Source organism: Rhinoderma darwinii, unplaced genomic scaffold, assembly GCF_050947455.1.
Source record: "Rhinoderma darwinii isolate aRhiDar2 unplaced genomic scaffold, aRhiDar2.hap1 Scaffold_967, whole genome shotgun sequence".
NCBI classification, from domain to species: domain Eukaryota; kingdom Metazoa; phylum Chordata; class Amphibia; order Anura; family Rhinodermatidae; genus Rhinoderma; species Rhinoderma darwinii.
The window spans coordinates 15,229-27,318 of record NW_027464542.1 but is presented as its reverse complement, the minus strand read 5'-3'; the positions used below and the strand labels follow the sequence as shown (position 1 = coordinate 27,318).

At 41.7% G+C, this 12,090-nt stretch overlaps 55 pseudogenes; all 55 read right to left on the bottom strand.

The window, feature by feature from the left end:
• Positions 1-7: 7 nt before the first annotated feature.
• Positions 8-126, bottom strand: LOC142734041 (5S ribosomal RNA; annotated as a pseudogene).
• Positions 127-193: 67 nt separating this feature from the next.
• Positions 194-312, bottom strand: LOC142733726 (5S ribosomal RNA; annotated as a pseudogene).
• Positions 313-378: 66 nt separating this feature from the next.
• LOC142734151 (5S ribosomal RNA) lies at positions 379-497 on the bottom strand (annotated as a pseudogene).
• Positions 498-564: 67 nt separating this feature from the next.
• On the bottom strand, positions 565-683 carry LOC142734163 (5S ribosomal RNA; annotated as a pseudogene).
• A 68-nt stretch (positions 684-751) lies between these two features.
• Positions 752-870, bottom strand: LOC142733835 (5S ribosomal RNA; annotated as a pseudogene).
• Positions 871-937: 67 nt separating this feature from the next.
• Positions 938-1,056, bottom strand: LOC142733864 (5S ribosomal RNA; annotated as a pseudogene).
• A 259-nt stretch (positions 1,057-1,315) lies between these two features.
• On the bottom strand, positions 1,316-1,434 carry LOC142734048 (5S ribosomal RNA; annotated as a pseudogene).
• A 67-nt stretch (positions 1,435-1,501) lies between these two features.
• On the bottom strand, positions 1,502-1,620 carry LOC142733725 (5S ribosomal RNA; annotated as a pseudogene).
• A 67-nt stretch (positions 1,621-1,687) lies between these two features.
• On the bottom strand, positions 1,688-1,806 carry LOC142733766 (5S ribosomal RNA; annotated as a pseudogene).
• Positions 1,807-1,873: 67 nt separating this feature from the next.
• LOC142733813 (5S ribosomal RNA) lies at positions 1,874-1,992 on the bottom strand (annotated as a pseudogene).
• A 67-nt stretch (positions 1,993-2,059) lies between these two features.
• LOC142734044 (5S ribosomal RNA) lies at positions 2,060-2,178 on the bottom strand (annotated as a pseudogene).
• A 67-nt stretch (positions 2,179-2,245) lies between these two features.
• Positions 2,246-2,364, bottom strand: LOC142733796 (5S ribosomal RNA; annotated as a pseudogene).
• A 66-nt stretch (positions 2,365-2,430) lies between these two features.
• Positions 2,431-2,549, bottom strand: LOC142734037 (5S ribosomal RNA; annotated as a pseudogene).
• An 81-nt stretch (positions 2,550-2,630) lies between these two features.
• On the bottom strand, positions 2,631-2,749 carry LOC142733963 (5S ribosomal RNA; annotated as a pseudogene).
• Positions 2,750-2,816: 67 nt separating this feature from the next.
• LOC142734146 (5S ribosomal RNA) lies at positions 2,817-2,935 on the bottom strand (annotated as a pseudogene).
• Positions 2,936-3,002: 67 nt separating this feature from the next.
• LOC142733891 (5S ribosomal RNA) lies at positions 3,003-3,121 on the bottom strand (annotated as a pseudogene).
• A 67-nt stretch (positions 3,122-3,188) lies between these two features.
• On the bottom strand, positions 3,189-3,307 carry LOC142734023 (5S ribosomal RNA; annotated as a pseudogene).
• A 451-nt stretch (positions 3,308-3,758) lies between these two features.
• LOC142733848 (5S ribosomal RNA) lies at positions 3,759-3,877 on the bottom strand (annotated as a pseudogene).
• Positions 3,878-4,130: 253 nt separating this feature from the next.
• On the bottom strand, positions 4,131-4,249 carry LOC142733752 (5S ribosomal RNA; annotated as a pseudogene).
• A 67-nt stretch (positions 4,250-4,316) lies between these two features.
• On the bottom strand, positions 4,317-4,435 carry LOC142733898 (5S ribosomal RNA; annotated as a pseudogene).
• A 68-nt stretch (positions 4,436-4,503) lies between these two features.
• Positions 4,504-4,622, bottom strand: LOC142733619 (5S ribosomal RNA; annotated as a pseudogene).
• Positions 4,623-5,061: 439 nt separating this feature from the next.
• On the bottom strand, positions 5,062-5,180 carry LOC142733886 (5S ribosomal RNA; annotated as a pseudogene).
• A 67-nt stretch (positions 5,181-5,247) lies between these two features.
• On the bottom strand, positions 5,248-5,366 carry LOC142733677 (5S ribosomal RNA; annotated as a pseudogene).
• Positions 5,367-5,433: 67 nt separating this feature from the next.
• Positions 5,434-5,552, bottom strand: LOC142733724 (5S ribosomal RNA; annotated as a pseudogene).
• A 67-nt stretch (positions 5,553-5,619) lies between these two features.
• Positions 5,620-5,738, bottom strand: LOC142734059 (5S ribosomal RNA; annotated as a pseudogene).
• Positions 5,739-5,805: 67 nt separating this feature from the next.
• Positions 5,806-5,924, bottom strand: LOC142733772 (5S ribosomal RNA; annotated as a pseudogene).
• Positions 5,925-5,991: 67 nt separating this feature from the next.
• Positions 5,992-6,110, bottom strand: LOC142733808 (5S ribosomal RNA; annotated as a pseudogene).
• Positions 6,111-6,177: 67 nt separating this feature from the next.
• LOC142734095 (5S ribosomal RNA) lies at positions 6,178-6,296 on the bottom strand (annotated as a pseudogene).
• A 253-nt stretch (positions 6,297-6,549) lies between these two features.
• On the bottom strand, positions 6,550-6,668 carry LOC142733716 (5S ribosomal RNA; annotated as a pseudogene).
• A 67-nt stretch (positions 6,669-6,735) lies between these two features.
• On the bottom strand, positions 6,736-6,854 carry LOC142733803 (5S ribosomal RNA; annotated as a pseudogene).
• A 253-nt stretch (positions 6,855-7,107) lies between these two features.
• On the bottom strand, positions 7,108-7,226 carry LOC142733751 (5S ribosomal RNA; annotated as a pseudogene).
• A 67-nt stretch (positions 7,227-7,293) lies between these two features.
• Positions 7,294-7,412, bottom strand: LOC142734204 (5S ribosomal RNA; annotated as a pseudogene).
• A 67-nt stretch (positions 7,413-7,479) lies between these two features.
• Positions 7,480-7,599, bottom strand: LOC142734049 (5S ribosomal RNA; annotated as a pseudogene).
• Positions 7,600-7,666: 67 nt separating this feature from the next.
• On the bottom strand, positions 7,667-7,786 carry LOC142733632 (5S ribosomal RNA; annotated as a pseudogene).
• A 67-nt stretch (positions 7,787-7,853) lies between these two features.
• Positions 7,854-7,972, bottom strand: LOC142733644 (5S ribosomal RNA; annotated as a pseudogene).
• Positions 7,973-8,225: 253 nt separating this feature from the next.
• Positions 8,226-8,344, bottom strand: LOC142733846 (5S ribosomal RNA; annotated as a pseudogene).
• A 67-nt stretch (positions 8,345-8,411) lies between these two features.
• LOC142733923 (5S ribosomal RNA) lies at positions 8,412-8,530 on the bottom strand (annotated as a pseudogene).
• A 67-nt stretch (positions 8,531-8,597) lies between these two features.
• On the bottom strand, positions 8,598-8,716 carry LOC142734029 (5S ribosomal RNA; annotated as a pseudogene).
• Positions 8,717-8,783: 67 nt separating this feature from the next.
• LOC142734034 (5S ribosomal RNA) lies at positions 8,784-8,902 on the bottom strand (annotated as a pseudogene).
• A 67-nt stretch (positions 8,903-8,969) lies between these two features.
• LOC142733631 (5S ribosomal RNA) lies at positions 8,970-9,088 on the bottom strand (annotated as a pseudogene).
• A 67-nt stretch (positions 9,089-9,155) lies between these two features.
• On the bottom strand, positions 9,156-9,274 carry LOC142733786 (5S ribosomal RNA; annotated as a pseudogene).
• A 67-nt stretch (positions 9,275-9,341) lies between these two features.
• Positions 9,342-9,460, bottom strand: LOC142734017 (5S ribosomal RNA; annotated as a pseudogene).
• Positions 9,461-9,527: 67 nt separating this feature from the next.
• Positions 9,528-9,646, bottom strand: LOC142733785 (5S ribosomal RNA; annotated as a pseudogene).
• Positions 9,647-9,713: 67 nt separating this feature from the next.
• Positions 9,714-9,832, bottom strand: LOC142733784 (5S ribosomal RNA; annotated as a pseudogene).
• Positions 9,833-9,898: 66 nt separating this feature from the next.
• On the bottom strand, positions 9,899-10,017 carry LOC142734196 (5S ribosomal RNA; annotated as a pseudogene).
• A 67-nt stretch (positions 10,018-10,084) lies between these two features.
• Positions 10,085-10,203, bottom strand: LOC142733762 (5S ribosomal RNA; annotated as a pseudogene).
• A 67-nt stretch (positions 10,204-10,270) lies between these two features.
• LOC142734067 (5S ribosomal RNA) lies at positions 10,271-10,389 on the bottom strand (annotated as a pseudogene).
• A 67-nt stretch (positions 10,390-10,456) lies between these two features.
• LOC142733708 (5S ribosomal RNA) lies at positions 10,457-10,575 on the bottom strand (annotated as a pseudogene).
• Positions 10,576-10,642: 67 nt separating this feature from the next.
• LOC142734097 (5S ribosomal RNA) lies at positions 10,643-10,761 on the bottom strand (annotated as a pseudogene).
• Positions 10,762-10,828: 67 nt separating this feature from the next.
• On the bottom strand, positions 10,829-10,947 carry LOC142733929 (5S ribosomal RNA; annotated as a pseudogene).
• A 67-nt stretch (positions 10,948-11,014) lies between these two features.
• LOC142733987 (5S ribosomal RNA) lies at positions 11,015-11,133 on the bottom strand (annotated as a pseudogene).
• Positions 11,134-11,200: 67 nt separating this feature from the next.
• Positions 11,201-11,319, bottom strand: LOC142734208 (5S ribosomal RNA; annotated as a pseudogene).
• Positions 11,320-11,572: 253 nt separating this feature from the next.
• Positions 11,573-11,691, bottom strand: LOC142733704 (5S ribosomal RNA; annotated as a pseudogene).
• A 67-nt stretch (positions 11,692-11,758) lies between these two features.
• On the bottom strand, positions 11,759-11,877 carry LOC142734005 (5S ribosomal RNA; annotated as a pseudogene).
• Positions 11,878-11,944: 67 nt separating this feature from the next.
• On the bottom strand, positions 11,945-12,063 carry LOC142734073 (5S ribosomal RNA; annotated as a pseudogene).
• Between the last annotated feature and the right edge of the window lie 27 nt (positions 12,064-12,090).

The window sequence follows — 12,090 nt, the reverse complement described above, 5'->3', positions numbered from 1 at the left end:
AATAAAAAGTCAACCGCACCACGGATTCCCAGACAGTCTCCCACACTGGTACTAGCGAGGCCTTAAGCTGTGTAACTTCTGCGATCTGACGAGAGCAGGCACATTCAGCTTAGAATGGCCATTGACATTAAAAGCCTTAATCCATAGTTCTATTTAATCTATTGTGAAACAAAATCTAAACAACATAATAAAAAGTCAACCGCACCACGGATTCCCAGACAGTCTCCCACACTGGTACTAGCGAGGCCTTAAGCTGTGTAACTTCTGCGATCTGACGAGAGCAGGGACATTCAGCTTAGAATGGCCATTGACATTAAATGCTTAATCCATAGTCCTTTTTAATCGATTGTGAAACAAAATCTAAACGACATAATAAAAAGTCAACCGCACCACGGATTCCCAGACAGTCTCCAACACTGGTACTAGCGAGGCTTTAAGCTGTGTAACTTCTGCGTTCTGACGAGAGCAGGCACATTCAGCTTAGAATGGCCACTGACGTTAAATGCTTTAATCCATAGTCCTATTTAATCTATTGTGAAACAAAATCTAAACGACATAATAAAAATGCAACCGCACCACGGATTCCCAGACAGTCTCCCACACTGGTACTAGCAAGGCCTTAAGCTGTGTAACTTCTGCGATCTGACGAGAGCAGGCACATTCAGCTTAGAATGGCCATTGACATTAAATGCTTTTCATCCATAGTCCTTTTTAATCGATTGTGAAACAAAATCTAAACGACATAATAAAAAGTCAACCGCACCACGGATTCCCAGACAGTCTCCCACACTGGTACTAGCAAGGCCTTAAGCTGTGTAACTTCTGCGATCTGACGAGAGCAGGGACATTCAGCTTAGAATGGCCATTGACATTAAATGCTTTAATCCATAGTCCTTTTTAATCGATTGTGAAACAAAATCTAAACGACATAATAAAAATTCAACCGCACCACGGATTCCCAGACAGTCTCCCACACTGGTACTAGCGAGGCCTTAAGCTGTGTAACTTCTGCGATCTGACGAGAGCAGGCACATTCAGCTTAGAATGGCCATTGACGTTAAATGCTTTAATCCATAGTCCTATTTAATCTATTGTGAAACTAAATCTTAACGACATAATAAAAAGTCAACCACACCACGGATTCCCAGACAGTCTCCCACACTGGTACTAGTGAGGCGTTAAGCTGAGTAACTTCTGCGATCTAACGAGAGCAGGCACATTCAGCTTAGAATTGCCATTGCCGTTGACACTAAATGCTTTAATCCATAGTCCTTTTTAATCGATTGTGAAACAAAATCTAAACGACATAATAAAAAGTCAACCGCACCACGGATTCCCAGACAGTCTCCCACACTAGTACTAGCGAGGCCTTAAGCTGTGTAACTTCTGCGATCTGACGAGAGCAGGTACATTCAGCTTAGAATGGCCATTGACATTGAAAGCCTTAATCCATAGTCCTATTTCATCTATTGTGAAACAAAATCTAAACAACATAAAAAAAAGTCAACCGCACCACGGATTCCCAGACAGTCTCCCACACTGGTACTAGCGAGGCCTTAAGCTGTGTAACTTCTGCGATCTGACGAGAGCAGGGACATTCAGCTTAGAATGGCCATTGACATTAAATGCTTTAATCCATAGTCCTTTTTAATCGATTGTGAAACAAAATCTAAACAACATAATAAAAAGACAACCGCACCACGGATTCCCAGACAGTCTCCCACACTGGTACTAGCGAGGCCTTAAGCTGTGTAACTTCTGCGATCTGACGAGAGCAGGCACATTCAGCTTAGAATGGCCATTGACATTAAAAGCCTTAATCCATAGTCCTATTTAATCTATTGTGAAACAAAATCTAAACAACATAATAAAAAGTCAACCGCACCACGGATTCCCAAACAGTCTCCCACACTGGTACTAGTGAGGCCTTAAGCTGTGTAACTTCTGCGATCTGACGAGAGCAGGGACATTCAGCTTAGAATGGCCATTGACATTAAATGCTTTAATCCATAGTCCTTTTTAATCGATTGTGAAACAAAATCTAAACGACATAATAAAAATTCGACCGCACCACGGATTCCCAGACAGTCTCCCACACTGGTACTAGCGAGGCCTTAAGCTGTGTAACTTCTGCGATCTGACGAGAGCAGGCACATTCAGCTTAGAATGGCCATTGACATTAAATGCTTTAATCCATAGTCCTTTTTAATCGATTGTGAAACAAAATCTAAACAACATAATAAAAAGTCAACCGCACCACGGATTCCCAGACAGTCTCCCACACTAGTACTAGCGAGGCCTTAAGCTGTGTAACTTCTGCGATCTGACGAGAGCAGGCACATTCAGCTTAGAATGGCCATTGACATTAAATGCTTAATCCATAGTCCTTTTTAATCGATTGTGAAACAAAATCTAAACGACATAATAAAAATTCTACCGCACCACGGATTCCCAGACAGTCTCCAACACTGGTACTAGCGAGGCCTTAAGCTGTGTAACTTCTGCGTTCTGACGAGAGCAGGCACATTCAGCTTAGAATGGCCATTGACGTTAAATGCTTTAATCCATAGTCCTATTTAATCTATTGTGAAACAAAATCTAAACGACATAATAAAAACGACATAATAAAAAGTCAACCGCACCACGGATTCTCAGACAGTCTCCCACACTGGTACTAGCAAGGCCTTAAGCTGTGTAACTTCTGCGATCTGACGAGAGCAGGCACATTCAGCTTAGAATGGCCATTGACGTTAAATGTTTTAATCCATAGTCTTTTTTAATTGATTGTGAAACAAAATCTAAACGACATAATAAAAAGTCAACCGCACTACGGATTCCCAGACAGTCTCCCACACTGGTACTAGCGAGGCCTTAAGCTGTGTAACTTTTGCGATCTGACGAGAGCAGGCACATTCAGCTTAGAATGGCCATTGACAATAAATGCTTTAATCCATAGTCCTTTTTAATCGATTGTGAAACAAAATCTAAACGACATAATAAAAAGTCAACCGCACCACGGATTCCCAGACAGTCTCCCACACTGGTACTAGCGAGGCCTTAAGCTGTGTAATTTCTGCGATCTGACGAGAGCAGGGACATTCAGCTTAAAATGGCCATTGACATTAAATGCTTTAATCCATAGTCCTTTTTAATCGATTGTGAAACAAAATCTAAACGACATAATAAAAATTCAACCGCACCACGGATTCCCAGACAGTCTCCCACACTAATACTAGCGAGGCCTTAAGCTGTGTAACTTCTGCGATCTGACGAGAGCAGGCACATTCAGCTTAGAATGGCCATTGACGTTAAATGCTTTAATCCATAGTCCTATTTAATCTATTGTGAAACTAAATCTTAACGACATAATAAAAAGTCAACCACACCACGGATTCCCAGACAGTCTCCCACACTGGTACTAGTGAGGCGTTAAGCTGTGTAACTTCTGCGATCTAACGAGAGCAGGCACATTCAGCTTAGAATTGCCATTGACATTAAATGCTTTAATCCATAGTCCTTTTTAATCGATTGTGAAACAAAATCTAAACGACATAATAAAAAGACAACCGCACCACGGATTCCCAGACAGTCTCCCACACAGTCTCCCACACTGGTACTAACGAGGCCTTAAGCTGTGTAACTTCTGCGATCTGACGAGGGCAGGGACATTCAGCTTAGAATGGCCATTGACATCAAATGCTTTAATCCATAGTCCTTTTTAATCGATTGTGAAACAAAATCTAAACGACATAATAAAAAGTCAACCACACCACGGATTCCCAGACAGTCTCCCACACTGGTACTAGCGAGGCCTTAAGCTGTGTAACTTCTGCGATCTGACGAGAGCAGGGACATTCAGCTTAGAATGGCCATTGACATTAAACGCTTTAATCCATAGTCCTTTTTAATCGATTGTGAAACAAAATCAAAACGACATAATAAAAATTCAACCGCACCACGGATTCCCAGACAGTCTCCCACACTGGTACTAGCGATGCGTTAAGCTGTGTAACTTCTGCGATCTAACGAGAGCAGGCACATTCAGCTTTGAATGGCCATTGACACTAAATGCTTTAATCCATAGTCCTTTTTAATCGATTGTGAAACAAAATCTAAACGACATAATAAAAAGGCAACCGCACCACGGATTCCCAGACAGTCTCCCACACTGGTACTAACGAGGCCTTAAGCTGTGTAACTTCTGCGATCTGACGAGAGCAGGCACATTCAGCTTAGAATGGCCATTGACATTAAAAGCCTTAATCCATAGTCCTATTTAATCTATTGTGAAACATAATCTAAACAACATAATAAAAAGTCAACCGCACCACGGATTCCCAGACAGTCTCCCACACTGGTACTAGCGAGGCCTTAAGCTGTGTAACTTCTGTGATCTGACGAGAGCAGGCACATTCAGCTTAGAATGGCCATTGACATTAAAAGCCTTAATCCATAGTCCTATTTAATCTATTGTGAAACAAAATCTAAACAACATAATAAAAAGTAAAACCGCACCACGGATTCCCAGACAGTCTCCCACACTGGTACTAGCGAGGCCTTAAGCTGTGTAACTTCTGCGATCTGACGAGAGCAGGGACATTCAGCTTAGAATGGCCATTGACATTAAATGCTTTAATCCATAGTCCTTTTTTATCGATTGTGAAACAAAATCTAAACGACATAATAAAAATTCTACCACACCACGGATTCCAAGACAGTCTCCCACACTGGTACTAGCGAGGCCTTAAGCTGTGTAACTTCTGCGATCTGACAAGAGCAGGCACATTCAGCTTAGAATGGCCATTGACGTTAAATGCTTTAATCCATAGTCCTATTTAATCTATTGTGAAACAAAATCTAAACGACATAATAAAAAGGCAACCGCACCACGGATTCATAGACAGTCTCCCACACTGGTACTAGTGAGGCGTTAAGATGTGTAACTTCTGCGATCTAACGAGAGCAGGCACATTCAGCTTAGAATGGCCATTGACATTAAATGCTTTAATCCATAGTCCTTTTTAATCGATTGTGAAACAAAATCTAAACGATATAATAAAAAGTCAACCGCACCACGGATTCACAGACAGTCTCCCACACTGGTACTAGCGAGGCCTTAAGCTGTGTAACTTCTGCGATCTGACGAGAGCAGGCACGTTCAGCTTAGAATGGCCATTGACATTAAAAGCCTTAATCCATAGTCCTATTTAATCTATTGTGAAACAAAATCTAAACAACATAATAAAAATTCAACCACACCACGGATTCCCAGACAGTCTCCCACACTGGTACTAGCAAGGCCTTAAGCTGTGTAACTTCTGCGATCTGACGAGAGCAGACACATTCAGCTTAGAATGGCCATTGACATTAAATGCTTTAATCCATAGTCCTTTTTAATCGATTGTGAAACAAAATCTAAACGACATAATAAAAAGTCAACCGCACCACGGATTCCCAGACAGTCTCCCACACTGGTACTAGCGAGGCCTTAAGCTGTGTAACTTCTGCGATCTGACGAGAGCAGGGACATTCAGCTTAGAATGGCCATTGACATTAAATGCTTTAATCCATAGTCCTTTTTAATCGATTGTGAAACAAAATCTAAACGACATAATAAAAATTCAACCGCACCATGGATTCCCAGACAGTCTCCCACACTGGTACTAGCGAGGCCTTAAGCTGTGTAACTTCTGCGTTCTGACGAGAGCAGGCACATTCAGCTTAGAATGGCCATTGACGTTAAATGCTTTAATCCATAGTCCTATTTAATCTATTGTGAAACAAAATCTAAACGACATAATAAAAAGTCAACCGCACCACGGATTCCCAGGCAGTCTCCCACACTGGTACTAGCGAGGCCTTAAGCTGTGTAACTTCTGCGATCTGACGAGAGCAGGCACATTCAGCTTAGAATGGCCATTGACATTAAATGCTTTAATCCATAGTCCTTTTTAATCGATTGTGAAACAAAATCTAAACGACATAATAAAAAGTCAACCGCACCACGGATTCCCAGACAGTCTCCCACACTGGTACTAGCGAGGCCTTAAGCTGTGTAACTTCTGCGACCTGACGAGAGCAGGCACATTCAGCTTAGAATGGCCATTGACATTAAAGGCTTTAATCCATAGTCCTTTTTAATCGATTGTGAAACAAAATCTAAACGACATAATAATAAGTCAACCGCACCACGGATTCCCAGACAGTCTCCCACACTGGTACTAGCGAGGCCTTAAGATGTGTAACTTCCGCGATCTGACGAGAGCAGGGACATTCAGCTTAGAATGGCCATTGACATTAAATGCTTTAATCCATAGTCCTATTTAATCTATTGTGAAACAAAATCTAAACGACATAATAAAAAGTCAACCGCACCACGGATTCCCAGACAGTCTCCCACACTGGTACTAGCGAGGCGTTAAGCTGTGTAACTTCTGCGATCTAACGAGAGAAGGCACATTCAGCTTAGAATGGCCATTGACATTAAAAGCTTTAATCCATAGTCCTTTTTAATCGATTGTGAAACAAAATCTAAACGACATAATAAAAAGTCAACCGCACCACAAATTCCCAGACAGTCTCCCACACTGGTACTAGCGAGGCCTTAAGCTGTGTAACTTCTGCGATCTGACGAGAGCAGGCACATTCAGCTTAGAATGGCCATTGACATTAAAAGCCTTAATCCATAGTCCTATTTAATCGATTGTGAAACAAAATCTAAACGACATAATAAAAGGTCAACAGCACCACGGATTCCCAGACAGTCTCCCACACTGGTACTAGCGAGGCCTTAAGCTGTGTAACTTCTGCGATCTGACGAGAGCAGGGACATTCAGCTTAGAATGGCCATTGACATTAAATGCTTTAATCCATAGTCATTTTTAATCGATTGTGAAACAAAATCTAAACGACATAATAAGAAGTCAACCGCACCACGGATTCCCAGACAGTCTCCCACACTGGTACTAGCGAGGCGTTAAGCTGCGTAACTTCTGCGATCTAACGAGAGAAGGCACATTCAGCTTAGAATGGCCATTGACATTAAATGCTTTAATCCATAGTCCTTTTTAATCGATTGTGAAACATAATCTAAACGACATAATAAAAAGTCAACTGCACCACGAATTCCCAGACAGTCTCCCACACTGGTACTAGCAAGGCCTTAAGCTGTGTAACTTCTGCGATCTGACGAGAGCAGGCACATTCAGCTTAGAATGGCCATTGACATTAAAAGCCTTAATCCATAGTCCTTTTTAATCGATTGTGAAACAAAATCTAAACAACATAATAAAAAGTCAACCGCACCATGGATTCCCAGACAGTCTCCCACACTGGTACTAGCGAGGCCTTAAGCTGTGTAACTTCTGCGATCTGACCAGAGCAGGCACATTCAGCTTAGAATGGCCATTGACATTAAATGCTTTAATCCATAGTCCTTTTTAATCGATTGTGAAACAAAATCTAAACGACATAATAAAAAGTCAACCGCACCACGGATTCCCAGACAGTCTCCCACACTGGTACTAGCGAAGGCCTTAAGCTGTGTAACTTCTGCGATCTGACGAGAGCAGGCACATTCAGCTTAGAATGGCCATTGACATTAAAAGCCTTAATCCATAGTCCTATTTAATCTATTGTGAAACAAAATCTAAACAACATAATAAAAAGTCAACCGCACCACGGATTCCCAGACAGTCTCCCACACTGGTACTAGCGAGGCCTTAAGCTGTGTAACTTCTAGCGATCTGACGAGAGCAGGGACATTCAGCTTAGAATGGCCATTGACAGTAAATGTTTTAATCCATAGTCCTTTTTAATCGATTGTGAAACAAAATCTAAACGACATAATAACAATTCAACCGCACCACGGATTCCCAGACAGTCTCACACACTGGTACTAGCAAGGCCTTAAGCTGTGTAACTTCTGCGTTCTGACGAGAGCAGGCACATTCAGCTTAGAATGGCCATTGACAGTAAATGCTTTAATCCATAGTCCTATTTAATCTATTGTGAAACAAAATCTAAACGACATAATAAAAAGTCAACCGCACCATGGATTCCAAGACAGTCTCCCACACTGGTACTAGCGAGGCGTTAAGCTGTGTAACTTCTGCGATCTAACGAGAGAAGGTACATTCAGCTTAGAATGGCCATTCACATTAAATGCTTTAATCCATAGTCCTTTTTAATCGATTGTGAAACAAAATCTAAACGACATAATAAAAAGTCAACTGCACCACGAATTCCCAGACAGTCTCCCACACTGGTACTAGCGAGGCCTTAAGCTGTGTAACTTCTGCGATCTGACGAGAGCAGGCACATTCAGCTTAGAATGGCCATTGACATTAAAAGCCTTAATCCATAGTCCTTTTTAATCGATTGTGAAACAAAATCTAAACAACATAATAAAAAGTCAACCGCACCATGGATTCCCAGACAGTCTCCCACACTGGTACTAGCGAGGCCTTAAGCTGTGTAACTTCTGCGATCTGACGAGAGCAGGCACATTCAGCTTAGAATGGCCATTGACATTAAATGCTTTAATCCATAGTCCTTTTTAATCGATTGTGAAACAAAATCTAAACGACATAATAAAAAGTCAACCGCACCACGGATTCCCAGACAGTCTCCCACACTGGTACTAGCGAGGCCTTAAGCTGTGTAACTTCTGCGATCTGACGAGAGCAGGCACATTCAGCTTAGAATGGCCATTGACATTAAAAGCCTTAATCCATAGTCCTATTTAATCTATTTTGAAACAAAATCTAAACAACATAATAAAAAGTCAACCGCACCACAGATTCCCAGACAGTCTCCCACACTGGTACTAGCGAGGCCTTAAGCTGTGTAACTTCTGCGATCTGACGAGAGCAGGGACATTCAGTTTAGAATGGCCATTGACATTAAATGCTTTAATCCATAGTCCTTTTTAATCGATTGTGAAACAAAATCTAAACGACATAATAAAAAGGCAACCGCACCACGGATTCCCAGACAGTCTCCCACACTGGTACTAGCGAGGCGTTAAGCTGTGTAACTTCTGCGATCTAACGAGAGCAGGCACATTCAGCTTAGAATGGCCATTGACATTAAATGCTTTAATCTATAGTCCTTTTTAATCGATTGTGAAACAAAATCTAAACGACATAATAAAAAGTCAACCGCACCACGGATTCCCAGACAGTCTCCCACACTGGTACTAACGAGGCCTTAAGCTGTGTAACTTCTGCGATCTGACGAGAGCAGGCACATTCAGCTTAGAATGGCCATTGCCATTAAGAGCCTTAATCCATAGTCCTATTTAATCTATTGTGAAACAAAATCTAAACAACATAATAAAAAGTCAACCGCACCACGGATTCCCAGACAGTCTCCCACACTGGTACTAGCGAGGCCTTAAGCTGTGTAACTTCTGCGATCTGACGAGAGCAGGCACATTCAGCTTAGAATGGCCATTGACATTAAATGCTTTAATCCATAGTCCTTTTTAATCGATTGTGAAACAAAATCTAAACGACATAATAAAAAGTCAACCGCACCACGGATTCCCAGACAGTCTCCCACACTGGTACTAACGAGGCCTTAAGCTGTGTAACTTCTGCGATCTGACGAGAGCAGGCACATTCAGCTTAGAATGGCCATTGCCATTAAAAGCCTTAATCCATAGTCCTATTTAATCTATTGTGAAACAAAATCTAAACAACATAATAAAAAGTCAACCGCACCACGGATTCCCAGACAGTCTCCCACACTAGTACTAGCGAGGCCTTAAGCTGTGTAACTTCTGCGATCTGACGAGAGCAGGCACATTCAGCTTAGAATGGCCATTGACATTAAATGTTTAATCCATAGTCCTTTTTAATCGATTGTGAAACAAAATCTAAACGACATAATAAAAATTCTACCGCACCACGGATTCCCAGACAGTCTCCAACACTGGTACTAGCGAGGCCTTAAGCTGTGTAACTTCTGTGTTCTGATGAGAGCAGGCACATTCAGCTTAGAATGGCCATTGACGTTAAATGCTTTAATCCATAGTCCTATTTAATCTATTGTGAAACAAAATCTAAACAACATAATAAAAAGTCAACCGCACCACGGATTCCCAGACAGTCTCCCACACTGGTACTAGCAAGGCCTTAAGCTGTGTAACTTCTGCGATCTGACGAGAGCAGGCACATTCAGCTTAGAATGGCCATTGACATTAAATGTTTTAATCCATAGTCCTTTTTAATTGATTGTGAAACAAAATCTAAACGACATAATAAAAATTCAACCGCACCACGGATTCCCAGACAGTCTCCCACACTGGTACTAGCGAGGCCTTAAGCTGTGTAACTTTTGCGATCTGACGAGAGCAGGCACATTCAGCTTAGAATGGCCATTGACAATAAACGCTTTAATCCATAGTCCTTTTTAATCGATTGTGAAACAAAATCTAAACGACATAATAAAAAGTCAACCGCACCACGGATTCCCAGACAGTCTCCCACACTGGTACTAGCGAGGCCTTAAGCTGTGTAATTTCTGCGATCTGACGAGAGCAGGGACATTCAGCTTAGAATGGCCATTGACATTAAATGCTTTAATCCATAGTCCTATTTAATCTATTGTGAAACAAAATCTAAACGACATAATAAGAAGTCAACCGCACCACGGATTCCCAGACAGTCTCCCACACTGGTACTAGCAAGGCCTTAAGCTGTGTAACTTCTGCGATCTGACGAGGGCAGGGACATTCAGCTTAGAATGGCCATTGACATCAAATGCTTTAATCCATAGTCCTTTTTAATCGATTGTGAAACAAAATCTAAACGACATAATAAAAAGTCAACCGCACCACGGATTCCCAGACAGTCTCCCACACTGGTACTAGCGAGGCCTTAAGCTGTGTAACTTCTGCGGTCTGACGAGAGCAGGCACATTCAGCTTAGAATGGCCATTGCCATTAAATGCTTTAATCCATAGTCCTTTTTAATCGATTGTGAAACAAAATCTAAACAACATAATAAAAAGTCAACCGCACCACGAATTCCCAGACAGTCTCCCTCACTGGTACTAGCAAGGCCTTAAGCTGTGTAACTTCTGCGATCTGACGAGAGCAGGGACATTCAGCTTAGAATGGCCATTGACATTAAATGCTTTAATCCATAGTCCTTTTTAATCGATTGTGAAACAAAATCTAAACGACATAATAAAAATTCAACCGCACCACAGATTCCCAGACAGTCTCCCACACTGGTACTAGCGAGGCCTTAAGCTGTGTAACTTCTGCGATCTAACGAAAGCAGGCACATTCAGCTTAGAATGGCCATTGACATTAAATGCTTTAATCCATAGTCCTTTTTAATCGATTGTGAAACAAAATCTAAACAACATAATAAAAAGGCAACCACACCACGGATTCCCAGACACTCTCCCACACTGGTACTAGCGAGGGCTTAAGCTGTGTAACTTCTGCGATCTAACGAGAACAGGCACATTCAGCTTAGAATTGCCATTGACATTAAATGCTTTAATCCATAGTCCTTTTTAATCGATTGTGAAACAAAATCTAAACGACATAATAAAAAGTCTACCGCACCACGGATTCCCAGACAGTCTCCCACACTGGTACTAGCGAGGCCTTAAGCTGTGTAACTTCTGCGTTCTGACGAGAGCAGGAACATTCAGCTTAGAATGGCCATTGACGTTAAATGCTTTAATCCATAGTCCTATTTAATCTATTGTGAAACAAAATCTAAACGACATAATAAAAAGTCAACCGCACCACGGATTCCCAGACAGTCTCCCACACTGGTACTAGCGAGGCCTTAAGCTGTGTAACTTCTGCGATCTGACGAGAGCAGGCACATTCAGCTTAGAATGGCCATTGACATTAAATGCTTTAATCCATAGTCCTTTTTAATCGATTATGAAACAAAATCTAAACGACATAATAAAAAGTCAACCGCACCACGGATTCCCAGACAGTCTCCCACACTGGTACTAGCGAGGCCTTAAGCTGTGTAACTTCCGCAATCTGACGAGAGCAGGGACATTCAGCTTAGAATGGCCATTGACATTAAATGCTTTAATCCATAGTCCTTT